This window comes from Schistocerca gregaria, unplaced genomic scaffold (genome assembly GCF_023897955.1).
Source record: "Schistocerca gregaria isolate iqSchGreg1 unplaced genomic scaffold, iqSchGreg1.2 ptg000049l, whole genome shotgun sequence".
NCBI lineage: Eukaryota > Metazoa > Arthropoda > Insecta > Orthoptera > Acrididae > Schistocerca > Schistocerca gregaria.
This window is the reverse complement of record NW_026061705.1, coordinates 1,282,122-1,295,839: the sequence shown is the minus strand read 5'-3', so window position 1 is coordinate 1,295,839 and position 13,718 is coordinate 1,282,122.

Sequence of the window (13,718 nt, the reverse complement as noted above, 5' to 3'; positions counted from 1 at the left end):
AAACGGTTGTACTTATCGTCTGAAAGCTATGTCGCGTGCTGCGGTATGCGGAGACACTAAATGCACCATAGTAGAACACAGATGAAGCTTCTAAGTTGATGTAATAGCTAGTAAGAAGTAGTACAATTGAAATTTTAGATATCGATTATTGACTTTTTAGCTGGCTTTGGTGCCTTGGACATGAGCTAGGACCTTAAGATTCTGCATGAAAGGGGGACTAGCAGCCGAGCTGCACGTTAGGATATGAAAAGTTTTCATATGTAGTAAAAACCTGAGAAATCCGTCCATTTTCGTCATTTGTTATCGAATCAACTTAAAGCCGGATCGTCACATTGGCCACTCTTCTCTCTGAAACGGTTGTACTTATCGTCTGCAAAGCTATGTCGCGTGCTGCGGTATGCGGAGACACCAAAATAACCATAGTAGAACACAGATGAAGCTTCTAAGTTGATGTAAAAGCCAGTAAGATGTAGTACAATTCAAGTTTTAATCATCGATTATTGACTTTTAGCTGGCTTTGGTGCCTTGGACATGAGCTAGGACCTTATGATTCGGCATGAAAGGAGGACTAGCAGCCGAGTTGCACGGGAGAATGTGAAAAGTGTTCATATGTAGTAAAAACCTGAGAAATCCGTCCGTTTTCGTCATTAGTTATCGAATCGACTTAAAGCCAGATCGTCACATTGGCCGCTCTTCTCTCTGAAACGGTTGTACTTATCGTCTGCAAAGCTATGTCGCATGCTGCGGTATGCGGAGACACTAAAAGCACCATAGTAGAACACAGATGAAGCTTCTAAGATGATGTAATAGCCAGTAAGAAGAAGTAAAATTCAAGTTTTAGGTATCGATTATTCACGTTTTATCTGGCTTTGGTGCCTTGGACATGAGCTAGGACCTTAAGATTCTGCATGAAAGGAGGACTAGCAGCCGAGTTGCACGGGAGAATGTGAAAAGTGTACATATGTAGTAAAAACCTGAGAAATCCTTCCGTTGTCGTCATTTGTTAACGAATCGACTTAAAGCCAGATCGTCACATTGTCCGCCCTTCTCTCTGAAACGGTTGTACTTACCGTCTGCAAAGCTATGTCGCGTGCTGCTTCATGTGGAGACACTAAAAGCACCGTAGTAGAACACAGATGAAGCTTCCTAATTGATGTAATAGCTAGTAAGAGGTAGTACAATTCAAGTTTTAGGTATCGATTATTGACTTTTTAGCTGGCTTTGGTGCCTTGGACATGAGCTAGGACCTTAAGATTGTGCATGAAAGGAGGACTAGCAGCCGAGTTGCACGGGAGGATGTGAAAAGTTTTCATATGTAGTAAAAACCTGAGAAATCCGTCCATTTACGTAATATATAATCGAATCGACTTAAATCGGATCGTGACATTGGCCGCTCATCTCTCTGAAACGGTTGTACTTATCGTCTGCAAAGCTATGTCGCGTGCTGCGGTATGCGGAGACACTAAAATCACCATAGTAGAACACAGATGAAGCTTCTAAGTTGATGTAATAGCTAGTAAGAAGTAGTACAATTGGAATTTTAGATATCGATTATTGACTTTTCAGCTGGCTTTGGTGATTTGGACATGAGCTAGGACCTTAAGATTCTGCATGAAAGGGGGACTAGCAGCCGAGTTGCACGGGAGAATGTGAAAAGTGTTCATATGTAGTAAAAACCTGAGAAGTCCGTCCGTTTTGTCATTTGTTATCGAATCGACTTAAAGCCAGATCGTCACATTGGCCGCTCTTCTCTCCGAATCGGTTGTACTTATCGTCTGAAAGCTATGTCGCGTGCTGCGGTATGCGGAGACACTAAAAGCACCATAGTAGAACACAGATGAAGCTTCTAAGATGATGTAATAGCCAGTAAGAATTAGTACAATACCAGTTTTGGGTATCGATTATTGACTTATAGCTGGCTTTGGTGACTTGGACATGAGCTAGGACCTTAAGATTCTGCATGAAAGGAGGGTTAGCAGCCGAGTTGCACGGGAGAATGTGAAAAGTGTTCATATGTAGTAAAAACCTGAGAAATCCGTCCGTTTTCGTCATTTGTTATGGAATCGACTTAAAGCCAGATCGTCACATTGGCCGCTCTTCCCTCTCTGCAACGGTTGTACTTATCGTCTGCAAAGCTATGTCGCGTGCTGCGGTATGTGGAGACACTAAAAGCACCATAGTAGAACACAGATGAAGATTCTAAGTTGATGTAATAGCCAGTAAGAAGTAGTACAAGTCAAGTTTTAGGTATCGATTATAGACTTTTTAGCTGGCTTTGCTGCCTTGGACATGAGCTATGACCTTACGAATCTGCATGAGAGGAGGACTAGCAGAAAAGTTGCGCGGGAGAATGTGAAATGTGTTAATATGTAGTTTTAACCTGAGAAATCCGTCCGTTTTCGTCTTTTGTTATCGAATCGACTTAAAGCCAGATCGTCACATTGTCCGCCCTTCTCTCTGAAACGGTTGTACTTACCGTCTGCAAAGCTATGTCGTGTGCTACGGTATGCGGAGACACTAAAAATACCATAGTAAAACACGGATGAAGCTTCTAAGTTGATGTAATAGCCAGTAAGAAATAGTACAATTCAAGTTTTACTTATCGATTATTGACTTTCAGCTGGCTTTGGTGCCTTGGACATGAGCTAGGACCTTAAGATTCTGCATGAAAGGAGGACTAGCAGCCGAGTTGCACGGGAGATTGTGAAAAGTGTTCATATGTAGTAAAAACCTGAGAGATCCGTTCGCCATCGACATTTGTTAACGAATCGACTTAAAGCCAGATCGTCACATTGGCCGCTCTCCTCTCTGAAACGGTTGTACTTATCGTCTGCAAAGCTATGTCGCGTGCTGCGGTATGTAGAGACACTAAATGCACCATAGTAGAACACAGATGAAGCTTCTAAGTTGATGTAATAGCCAGTAAGAAGTAGTACAATTCAAGTTTTAGGTATCGATTATTGACTTTGTAGCTGGCTTTGGTGCCTTGGACATGAGCTAGGACCTTAAGACTCTGCATGAAAGAAGGACTAGCAGCCGAGTTGTACGGGAGAATGTGAAAAGTGTTCATATGTAGTAAAAAACTGAGAAATCCATACGTTTTCGTCATTGGTTATCGATTCGTCTTAAAGCCAGATCGCCACATTGGCTGCTCTTCTCTCTGAAACGGTTGTACTTATCGTCTGCAAAGCTATGTCGCGTGCTGCTTCATGTGGAGACACTAAAAGCACCATAGTAGAACACAGATGAAGCTTCTAAGTTGATGTAATAGCTAGTAAGAGGTAGTACAATTCAAGTTTTAGGTATCGATTATTGACTTTGTAGCTGGCTTTGGTGCCTTGGACATGAGCTAGGACCTTAAGATTCTGCATGAAAGGAGGAATAGCAGCCGAGTTGCACGGGAGGATGTGAAATGTTTTCATATGTAGTAAAAACCTGAGAAATCCGTCCATTTACGTAATATGTAATCGAATCGACTTAAATCGGATCGTGACATTGGCAGCTCTTCTCTCTGAAACGGTTGTACTTATCGTCTGCAAAGCTATGTTGCGTGCTGCGGTATGCGGAGACACTAAAATCACCATAGTAGAACACAGATGAAGCTTCTAAGTTGATGTAATAGCTAGTAAGAAGTAGTACAACTGGAATTTTAGATATCGATTATTGACTTTTTAGCTGGCTTTGGTGCCTTGGACATGAGCTAGGACCTTAAGATTCTGCATGAAAGGAGGACTAGCAGCCGAGTTGCACGGGAGAATGTGAAAAGTGTTCATATGTAGTAAAAACCTGAGAAGTCCGTCCGTTTTCGTCTTTTGTTATCGAATCGACTTAAAGCCAGATCGTCACATTGTCCGCCCTTCTCTCTGAAACGGTTGTACTTACCGTCTGCAAAGCTATGTCGTGTGCTACGGTATGCGGAGACACTAAAAATACCATAGTAAAACACGGATGGAGCTTCTATGTTGATGTAATAGCCAGTAAGAAATAGTACAATTCAAGTTTTACTTATCGATTATTGACTTTCAGCTGGCTTTGGTGCCTTGGACATGAGCTAGGACCTTAAGATTCTGCATGAAAGGAGGACTAGCAGCCGAGTTGCACAGGAGATTGTGAAAAGTGTTCATTTGTAGTAAAAACCTGAGAGATCCGTTCGCCATCGTCATTTGTTAACGAATCGACTTAAAGCCAGATCGTCACATTGGCCGCTCTCCTCTCTGAAACGGTTGTACTTATCGTCTGCAAAGCTATGTCGCGTGCTGCGGTATGTAGAGACACTAAATGCACCATAGTAGAACACAGATGAAGCTTCTAAGTTGATGTAATAGCCAGTAAGAAGTAGTACAATTCAAGTTTTAGGTATCGATTATTGACTTTGTAGCTGGCTTTGGTGCCTTGGACATGAGCTACGACCTTAAGATTCTGCATGAAAGAAGGACTAGCAGCCGAGTTGTACGGGAGAATGTGAAAAGTGTTCATATGTAGTAAAAACCTGAGAAATCCATACGTTTTCGTCATTGGTTATCGATTCGTCTTAAAGCCAGATCGTCACATTGGCTGCTCTTCTCTCTGAAACGGTTGTACTTATCGTCTGCAAAGCTATGTCGCGTGCTGCTTCATGTGGAGACACTAAAAGCACCATAGTAGAACACAGATGAAGCTTCTAAGTTGATGTAATAGCTAGTAAGAGGTAGTACAATTCAAGTTTTAGGTATCGATTATTGACTTTTTAGCGGGCTTTGGTGCCTTGGACATGAGCTAGGACCTTAAGATTCTGCATGAAAGGAGGACTAGCAGCCGAGTTGCACGGGAGGATGTGAAAAGTTTTCATATGTAGTAAAAACCTGAGAAATCCGTCCATTTACGTAATATGTAATCGAATCGACTTAAATCGGATCGTGACATTGGCCGCTCTTCTCTCTGAAACGGTTGTACTTATCGTCTGCAAAGCTATGTTGCGTGCTGCGGAATGCGGAGACACTAAAATCACCATAGTAGAACACAGATGAAGCTTCTAAGTTGATGTAATAGCTAGTAAGAAGTAGTACAATTGGAATTTTAGATATCGATTATTGACTTTTTAGCTGGCTTTGGTGCCTTGGACATGAGCTAGGACCTTAAGATTCTGCATGAAAGGAGGACTAGCAGCCGAGTTGCACGGGAGAATGTGAAAAGTGTTCATATGTAGTAAAAACCTGAGAAGTCCGTCCGTTTTGTCATTTGTTATCGAATCGACTTAAAGCCAGATCGTCACATTGGCCGCTCTCCTCTCTGAAACGGTTGTACTTATCGTCTGAAAGCTATGTCGCGTGCTGCGGTATGCGGAGACACTAAAAGCACCATAGTAGAACACAGATGAAGCTTCTAAGATGATGTAATAGCCAGTAAGAATTAGTACAATACCAGTTTTGGGTATCGATTATTGACTTATAGCTGGCTTTGGTGACTTGGACATGAGCTAGGACCTTAAGATTCTGCATGAAAGGAGGGTTAGCAGCCGAGTTGCACGGGAGAATGTGAAAAGTGATCATATGTAGTAAAAACCTGAGAAATCCGTCCATTTTCGTCATTTGATATCGAATCGACTTAAAGCCGGATCGTCATATTGGCCACTCTTCTCTCTGAAACTGTTGTACTTATCGTCTGCAAAGCTATGTCGCGTGCTGCGGTATGCGGAGACACCAAAATAACCATAGTAGAACACAGATGAAGCTTCTAAGTTGATGTAATAGCCAGTAAGAAGTAGTACAATTCAAGTTTTAATCATCGATTATTGACTTTTAGCTGGCTTTGGTGCCTTGGACATGAGCTAGGACCTTATGATTCGGCATGAAAGGAGGACTAGCAGCCGAGTTGCACGGGAGAATGTGAAAAGTGTTCATATGTAGTAAAAACCTGAGAAATCCGTCCGTTTTCGTCATTTGTTATCGAATCGACTTAAAGCCAGATCGACACATTGGCCGCTCTTCTCTCTGAAACGGTTGTACTTATCGTCTGCAAAGCTATGTCGCATGCTGCGGTATGCGGAGACACTAAAAGCACCATAGTAGAACACAGATGAAGCTTCTAAGATGATGTAATAGCCAGTAAGAAGTAGTACAATTCAAGTTTTAGGTATCGATTATTCACGTTTTAGCTGGCTTTGGTGCCTTGGACATGAGCTAGGACCTTAAGATTCTGCATGAAAGGAGGACTAGCAGCCGAGTTGCACGGGAGAATGTGAAAAGTGTACATATGTAGTAGAAACCTGAGAAATCCTTCCGTTTTCGTCATTTGTTAACGAATCGACTTAAAGCCAGATCGTCACATTGGCCGCTCTTCTCTCTGAAACGGTTGTACTTATCGTCTGCAAAGCTATGTCGCGTGCTGCGGTATGCGGAGACACTAAAAGCACCATAGTAGAACACAGATGAAGCTTCTAATATGATGTAATAGAGAGTAAGAAGTAGTACAATTCAAGTTTTAGGTATCGATTATTGACTTTTTAGCTGGCTTTGGTGCCTTGGACATGAGCTATGACCTTACGAATCTGCATGAGCGGAGGACTAGCAGAAAAGTTGCACGGGAGAATGTGAAATGTGTTAATATGTAGTTTTAACCTGAGAAATCCGTCCGTTTTCGTCTTTTGTTATCGAATCGACTTAAAGCCAGATCGTCACATTGTCCGCCCTTCTCTCTGAAACGGTTGTACTTACCGTCTGCAAAGCTATGTCGTGTGCTACGGTATGCGGAGACACTAAAAATACCATAGTAAAACACGGATGAAGCTTCTAAGTTGATGTAATAGCCAGTAAGAAATAGTACAATTCAAGTTTTACTTATCGATTATTGACTTTCAGCTGGCTTTGGTGCCTTGGACATGAGCTAGGACCTTAAGATTCTGCATGAAAGGAGGACTAGCAGCCGAGTTGCACGGGAGATTGTGAAAAGTGTTCATATGTAGTAAAAACCTGAGAGATCCGTTCGCCATCGTCATTTGTTAACGAATCGACTTAAAGCCAGATCGTCACATTGGACGCTCTCCTCTCTGAAACGGTTGTACTTATCGTCTGCAAAGCTATGTCGGGTGCTGCGGTATGTAGAGACACTAAATGCACCGTAGTAGAACACAGATGAAGCTTCTAAGTTGATGTAATAGCTAGTAAGAGGTAGTACAATTCAAGTTTTAGGTATCGATTATTGACTTTTTAGCGGGCTTTGGTGCCTTGGACATGAGCTAGGACCTTAAGATTCTGCATGAAAGGAGGACTAGCAGCCGAGTTGCACGGGAGGATGTGAAAAGTTTTCATATGTAGTAAAAACCTGAGAAATCCGTCCATTTACGTAATATGTAATCGAATCGACTTAAATCGGATCGTGACATTGGCTGCTCTTCTCTCTGAAACGGTTGTACTTATCGTCTGCAAAGCTATGTCGCGTGCTGCGGTATGCGGAGACACTAAAAGCACCATAGTAGAACACAGATGAAGCTTCTAAGTTGATGTAATAGCCAGTAAGGAGTAGTACAATTCAAGTGTTAGGTATAGAATATTGAATTTTTAGCTGGCTTTGGTGCCTTGGACATGAGCTAGGACCTTATGATTCTGCATGAAAGGAGGACTAGCAGCCGAGTTGCATGGGAGAATGTGAAAAGTGTTCATATGTAGTAAAAACCTGAGAAGTCCGTCCGTTTTGTCATTTGTTATCGAATCGACTTAAAGCCAGATCGTCACATTGGCCGCTCTCCTCTCTGAAACGGTTGTACTTATCGTCTGCAAAGCTATGTCGCGTGCTGCGGTATGTAGAGACACTAAATGCACCATAGTAGAACACAGATGAAGCTTCTAAGTTGATGTAATAGCCAGTAAGAAGTAGTACAATTCAAGTTTTAGGTATCGATTATTGACTTTGTAGCTGGCTTTGGTGCCTTGGACATGAGCTAGGACCTTAAGATTCTGCATGAAAGAAGGACTAGCAGCCGAGTTGTACGGGAGAATGTGAAAACTGTTCATATGTAGTAAAAACCTGAGAAATCCATACGTTTTCGTCATTGGTTATCGATTCGTCTTAAAGCCAGATCGTCACATTGGCTGCTCTTCTCTCTGAAACGGTTGTACTTATCGTCTGCAAAGCTATGTCGCGTGCTGCTTCATGTGGAGACACTAAAAGCACCATAGTAGAACACAGATGAAGCTTCTAAGTTGATGTAATAGCTAGTAAGAGGTAGTACAATTCAAGTTTTAGGTATCGATTATTGACTTTTTAGCGGGCTTTGGTGCCTTGGACATGAGCTAGGACCTTAAGATTCTGCATGAAAGGAGGACTAGCAGCCGAGTTGCACGGGAGGATGTGAAAAGTTTTCATATGTAGTAAAAACCTGAGAAATCCGTCCATTTACGTAATATGTAATCGAATCGACTTAAATCGGATCGTGACATTGGCCGCTCTTCTCTCTGAAACGGTTGTACTTATCGTCTGCAAAGCTATGTTGCGTGCTGCGGTATGCGGAGACACTAAAATCACCATAGTAGAACACAGATGAAGCTTCTAAGTTGATGTAATAGCTAGTAAGAAGTAGTACAATTGGAATTTTAGATATCGATTATTGACTTTTTAGCTGGCTTTGGTGCCTTGGACATGAGCTAGGACCTTAAGATTCTGCATGAAAGGAGGACTAGCAGCCGAGTTGCACGGGAGAATGTGAAAAGTGTTCATATGTAGTAAAAACCTGAGAAGTCCGTCCGTTTTGTCGTTTGTTATCGAATCGACTTAAAGCCAGATCGTCACATTGGCCGCTCTTCTCTCCGAAACAGTTGTACTTATCGTCTGAATGCTATGTCGCGTGCTGCGGTATGCGGAGACACTAAAAGCACCATAGTAGAACACAGATGAAGCTTCTAAGATGATGTAATAGCCAGTAAGAATTAGTACAATACCAGTTTTGGGTATCGATTATTGACTTATAGCTGGCTTTGGTGACTTTGACATGAGCTAGGACCTTAAGATTCTGCATGAAAGGAGGGTTAGCAGCCGAGTTGCACGGGAGAATGTGAAAAGTGATCATATGTAGTAAAAACCTGAGAAATCCGTCCATTTTCGTCATTTGATATCGAATCGACTTAAAGCCGGATCGTCATATTGGCCACTCTTCTCTCTGAAACTGTTGTACTTATCGTCTGCAAAGCTATGTCGCGTGCTGCGGTATGCGGAGACACCAAAATAACCATAGTAGAACACAGATGAAGCTTCTAAGTTGATGTAATAGCCAGTAAGAAGTAGTACAATTCAAGTTTTAATCATCGATTATTGACTTTTAGCTGGCTTTGGTGCCTTGGGCATGAGCTAGGACCTTATGATTCGGCATGAAAGGAGGACTAGCAGCCGAGTTGCACGGGAGAATGTGAAAAGTGTTCATATGTAGTAAAAACCTGAGAAATCCGTCCGTTTTCGTCATTTGTTATCGAATCGACTTAAAGCCAGATCGACACATTGGCCGCTCTTCTCTCTGAAACGGTTGTACTTATCGTCTGCAAAGCTATGTCGCATGCTGCGGTATGCGGAGACACTAAAAGCACCATAGTAGAACACAGATGAAGCTTCTAAGATGATGTAATAGCCAGTAAGAAGTAGTACAATTCAAGTTTTAGGTATCGATTATTGACTTTTTAGCTGGCTTTGGTGCCTTGGACATGAGCTAGGACCTTAAGATTCTGCATGAAAGGAGGACTAGCAGCCGAGTTGCACGGGAGAATGTGAAAAGTGTACATATGTAGTAGAAACCTGAGAAATCCTTCCGTTTTCGTCATTTGTTAACGAATCGACTTAAAGCCAGATCGTCACATTGGCCGCTCTTCTCTCTGAAACGGTTGTACTTATCGTCTGCAAAGCTATGTCGCGTGCTGCGGTATGCGGAGACACTAAAAGCACCATAGTAGAACACAGATGAAGCTTCTAATATGATGTAATAGAGAGTAAGAAGTAGTACAATTCAAGTTTAAGGTATCGATTATTGACTTTTTAGCTGGCTTTGGTGCCTTGGACATGAGCTATGACCTTACGAATCTGCATGAGCGGAGGACTAGCAGAAAAGTTGCACGGGAGAATGTGAAATGTGTTAATATGTAGTTTTAACCTGAGAAATCCGTCCGTTTTCGTCTTTTGTTATCGAATCGACTTAAAGCCAGATCGTCACATTGTCCGCCCTTCTCTCTGAAACGGTTGTACTTACCGTCTGCAAAGCTATGTCGTGTGCTACGGTATGCGGAGACACTAAAAATACCATAGTAAAACACGGATGAAGCTTCTAAGTTGATGTAATAGCCAGTAAGAAATAGTACAATTCAAGTTTTACTTATCGATTATTGACTTTCAGCTGGCTTTGGTGCCTTGGACATGAGCTAGGACCTTAAGATTCTGCATGAAAGGAGGACTAGCAGCCGAGTTGCACGGGAGATTGTGAAAAGTGTTCATATGTAGTAAAAACCTGAGAGATCCGTTCGCCATCGTCATTTGTTAACGAATCGACTTAAAGCCAGATCGTCACATTGGACGCTCTCCTCTCTGAAACGGTTGTACTTATCGTCTGCAAAGCTATGTCGGGTGCTGCGGTATGTAGAGACACTAAATGCACCGTAGTAGAACACAGATGAAGCTTCTAAGTTGATGTAATAGCCAGTAAGAAGTAGTACAATTCAAGTTTTAGGTATCGATTATTGACTTTGTAGCTGGCTTTGGTGCCTTGGACATGAGCTACGACCTTAAGATTCTGCATGAAAGAAGGACTAGCAGCCGAGTTGTACGGGAGAATGTGAAAAGTGTTCATATGTAGTAAAAACCTGAGAATTCCATACGTTTTCGTCATTGGTTATCGATTCGTCTTAAAGCCAGATCGTCACATTGGCTGCTCTTCTCTCTGAAACGGTTGTACTTATCGTCTGCAAAGCTATGTCGCGTGCTGCTTCATGTGGAGACACTAAAAGCACCATAGTAGAACACAGATGAAGCTTCTAAGTTGATGTAATAGCTAGTAAGAGGTAGTACAATTCAAGTTTTAGGTATCGATTATTGACTTTTTAGCTGGCTTTGGTGCCTTGGACATGAGCTAGGACCTTAAGATTCTGCATGAAAGGAGGACTAGCAGCCGAGTTGCACGGGAGGATGTGAAAAGTTTTCATATGTAGTAAAAACCTGAGAAATCCGTCCATTTACGTAATATGTAATCGAATCGACTTAAATCGGATCGTGACATTGGCCGCTCTTCTCTCTGAAACGGTTGTACTTATCGTCTGCAAAGCTATGTCGCGTGCTGCGGTATGCGGAGACACTAAAAGCACCATAGTAGAACACAGATGAAGCTTCTAAGTTGATGTAATAGCCAGTAAGGAGTAGTACAATTCAAGTGTTAGGTATCGAATATTGAATTTTTAGCTGGCTTTGGTGCCTTGGACATGAGCTAGGACCTTAAGATACTGCATGAAAGGAGGACTAGCAGCCGAGTTGCATGGGAGAATGTGAAAAGTGTTCATATGTAGTAAAAACCTGAGAAGTCCGTCCGTTTTGTCATTTGTTATCGAATCGACTTAAAGCCAGATCGTCACATTGGCCGCTCTTCTCTCCGAAACGGTTGTACTTATCGTCTGAAAGCTATGTCGCGTGCTGCGGTATGCGGAGACACTAAAAGCACCATAGTAGAACACAGATGAAGCTTCTAAGATGATGTAATAGCCAGTAAGAATTAGTACAATACCAGTTTTGGGTATCGATTATTGACTTATAGCTGGCTTTGGTGACTTGGACATGAGCTAGGACCTTAAGATTCTGCATGAAAGTAGAGTTAGCAGCCGAGTTGCACGGGAGAATGTGAAAAGTGTTCATATGTAGTAAAAACCTGAGAAATCCGTCCGTTTTCGTCATTTGTTATCGAATCGACTTAATGCCAGATCGTCACATTGGCCGCTCTTCTCTCAGAAACGGTTGTACTTATCGTCTGCAAAGCTATGTCGAGTGCTGCGGTATATGGAGATACTAAAAGCACCATAGTAGAACACAGATGAAGCTTATAAGTTGATGTAATAGCCAGTAAGAGGTAGTACAATTCAAGTTTAAGGTATCGATTATTAAATTTTTAGCTGGCTTTGGTGCCTTGGACATGAGCTAGGACCTTAAGATTCTGCATGAAAGGTGGACTAGCAGCCGAGATGCATGGGAGAATGTGAAAAGTGTTCATATGTAGTAAAAACCTGAGAAATCCGTTCGTTATCGTCATATGTTACCGAATCGACTTAAAGCCGGATCGTCACAATGGCCGGTCTTCTTTCTGAAATGGTTGTACTTATCGTCTGCAAAGCTATGTCGCGTGCTGCGGTATGTGGAGACACTAAAATCACCTTAGTAGGACACAGATGAAGCTTCTAAGTTGATGTAATAGCCAGTAAGAAGTAGTACAATTCAAGTTTTAGGTATCGATTATTGACTTTTTAGCTGGCTTTGGTGCCTTGGACATGAGCTAGGACCCTAAGAATCTGCATGAGAGGGAGACTAGCAGAAAAGTTGCACGGGAGAATGTGAAATGTGCTCATATGTAGTATTAACCTGAGAAATCCGTCCGTTTTCGTCTTTTGTTATCGAGTCGACTAAAGGCCAGATCGTAACATTGTCCGCCCTTCTCTCTGAAACGGCTGTACTTATCGTCTGAAAGCTATGTCGCGTGCTGCGGTATGTGGAGACACCAAAAGCACCATAGTAGAACACAGATGAAGCTTCTACGTTGATGTAATAGCCAGTAAGAATTAGTACAATTCCAGTTTTAGGTATCGATTATTGACTTTTTAGCTGGCTTTGGTGCCTTGGACATGAGCTAGGACCTTAAGATTCTGCATGAAAGCAGGACTAGCAGACGAGTTGCACTGGAGAATGAGAAAAGTGTTCATATGTAGTAAAAACCTGAGAAATCCGTCCGTTTTCGTCGTTTGTTATCGAATCGACTTAAAGCCTGATCGTCACATTGGGCGCTCTTCTCTCTGAAACGGTTGCACTTATCGTCTGCAAAGCTATGTCGCGTGCTGCAGTATGCGGAGACACTAAAAGCAGCATAGTAGAACACAGATGAAGCTTCTAAGTTGATGTAATAGCTAGTAAGAAGTAGTAAAATTGAAATTTTAGATATCGATTATTGACTTTTTAGCTGGCTTTGGTGCCTTGGACATGAGCTAGGACCTTAAGATTCTGCATGAAAGGAGGACTAGCAGCCGAGTTGCACGGGAGAATGTGAAAAGTGTACATATGTAGTAAAAACCTGAAAAATCCTTCCGTTTTCGTCATTTGTTAACGAATCGACTTAAAGCCAGATCGTCACATTGGCCGCTCTTCTCTCTGAAACGGTTGTACTTATCGTCTGCAAAGCTATGTCGCGTGCTGCGGTATGCGGAGACACTAAAAGCACCATAGTAGAACACAGATGAAGCTTCTAATATGATGTAATAGAGAGTAAGAAGTAGTACAATTCAAGTTTTAGGTATCGATTATTGACTTTTTAGCTGGCTTTGGTGCCTTGGACATGAGCTATGACCTTACGAATCTGCATGAGAGGAGGACTAGCAGAAAAGTTGCACGGGAGAATGTGAAATGTGTTAATATGTAGTTTTAACCTGAGAAATCCGTCTGTTTTCGTCTTTTGTTATCGAATCGACTTAAAGCCAGATCGTCACATTGTCCGCCATTCTCTCTGAAACGGTTGTACTTAC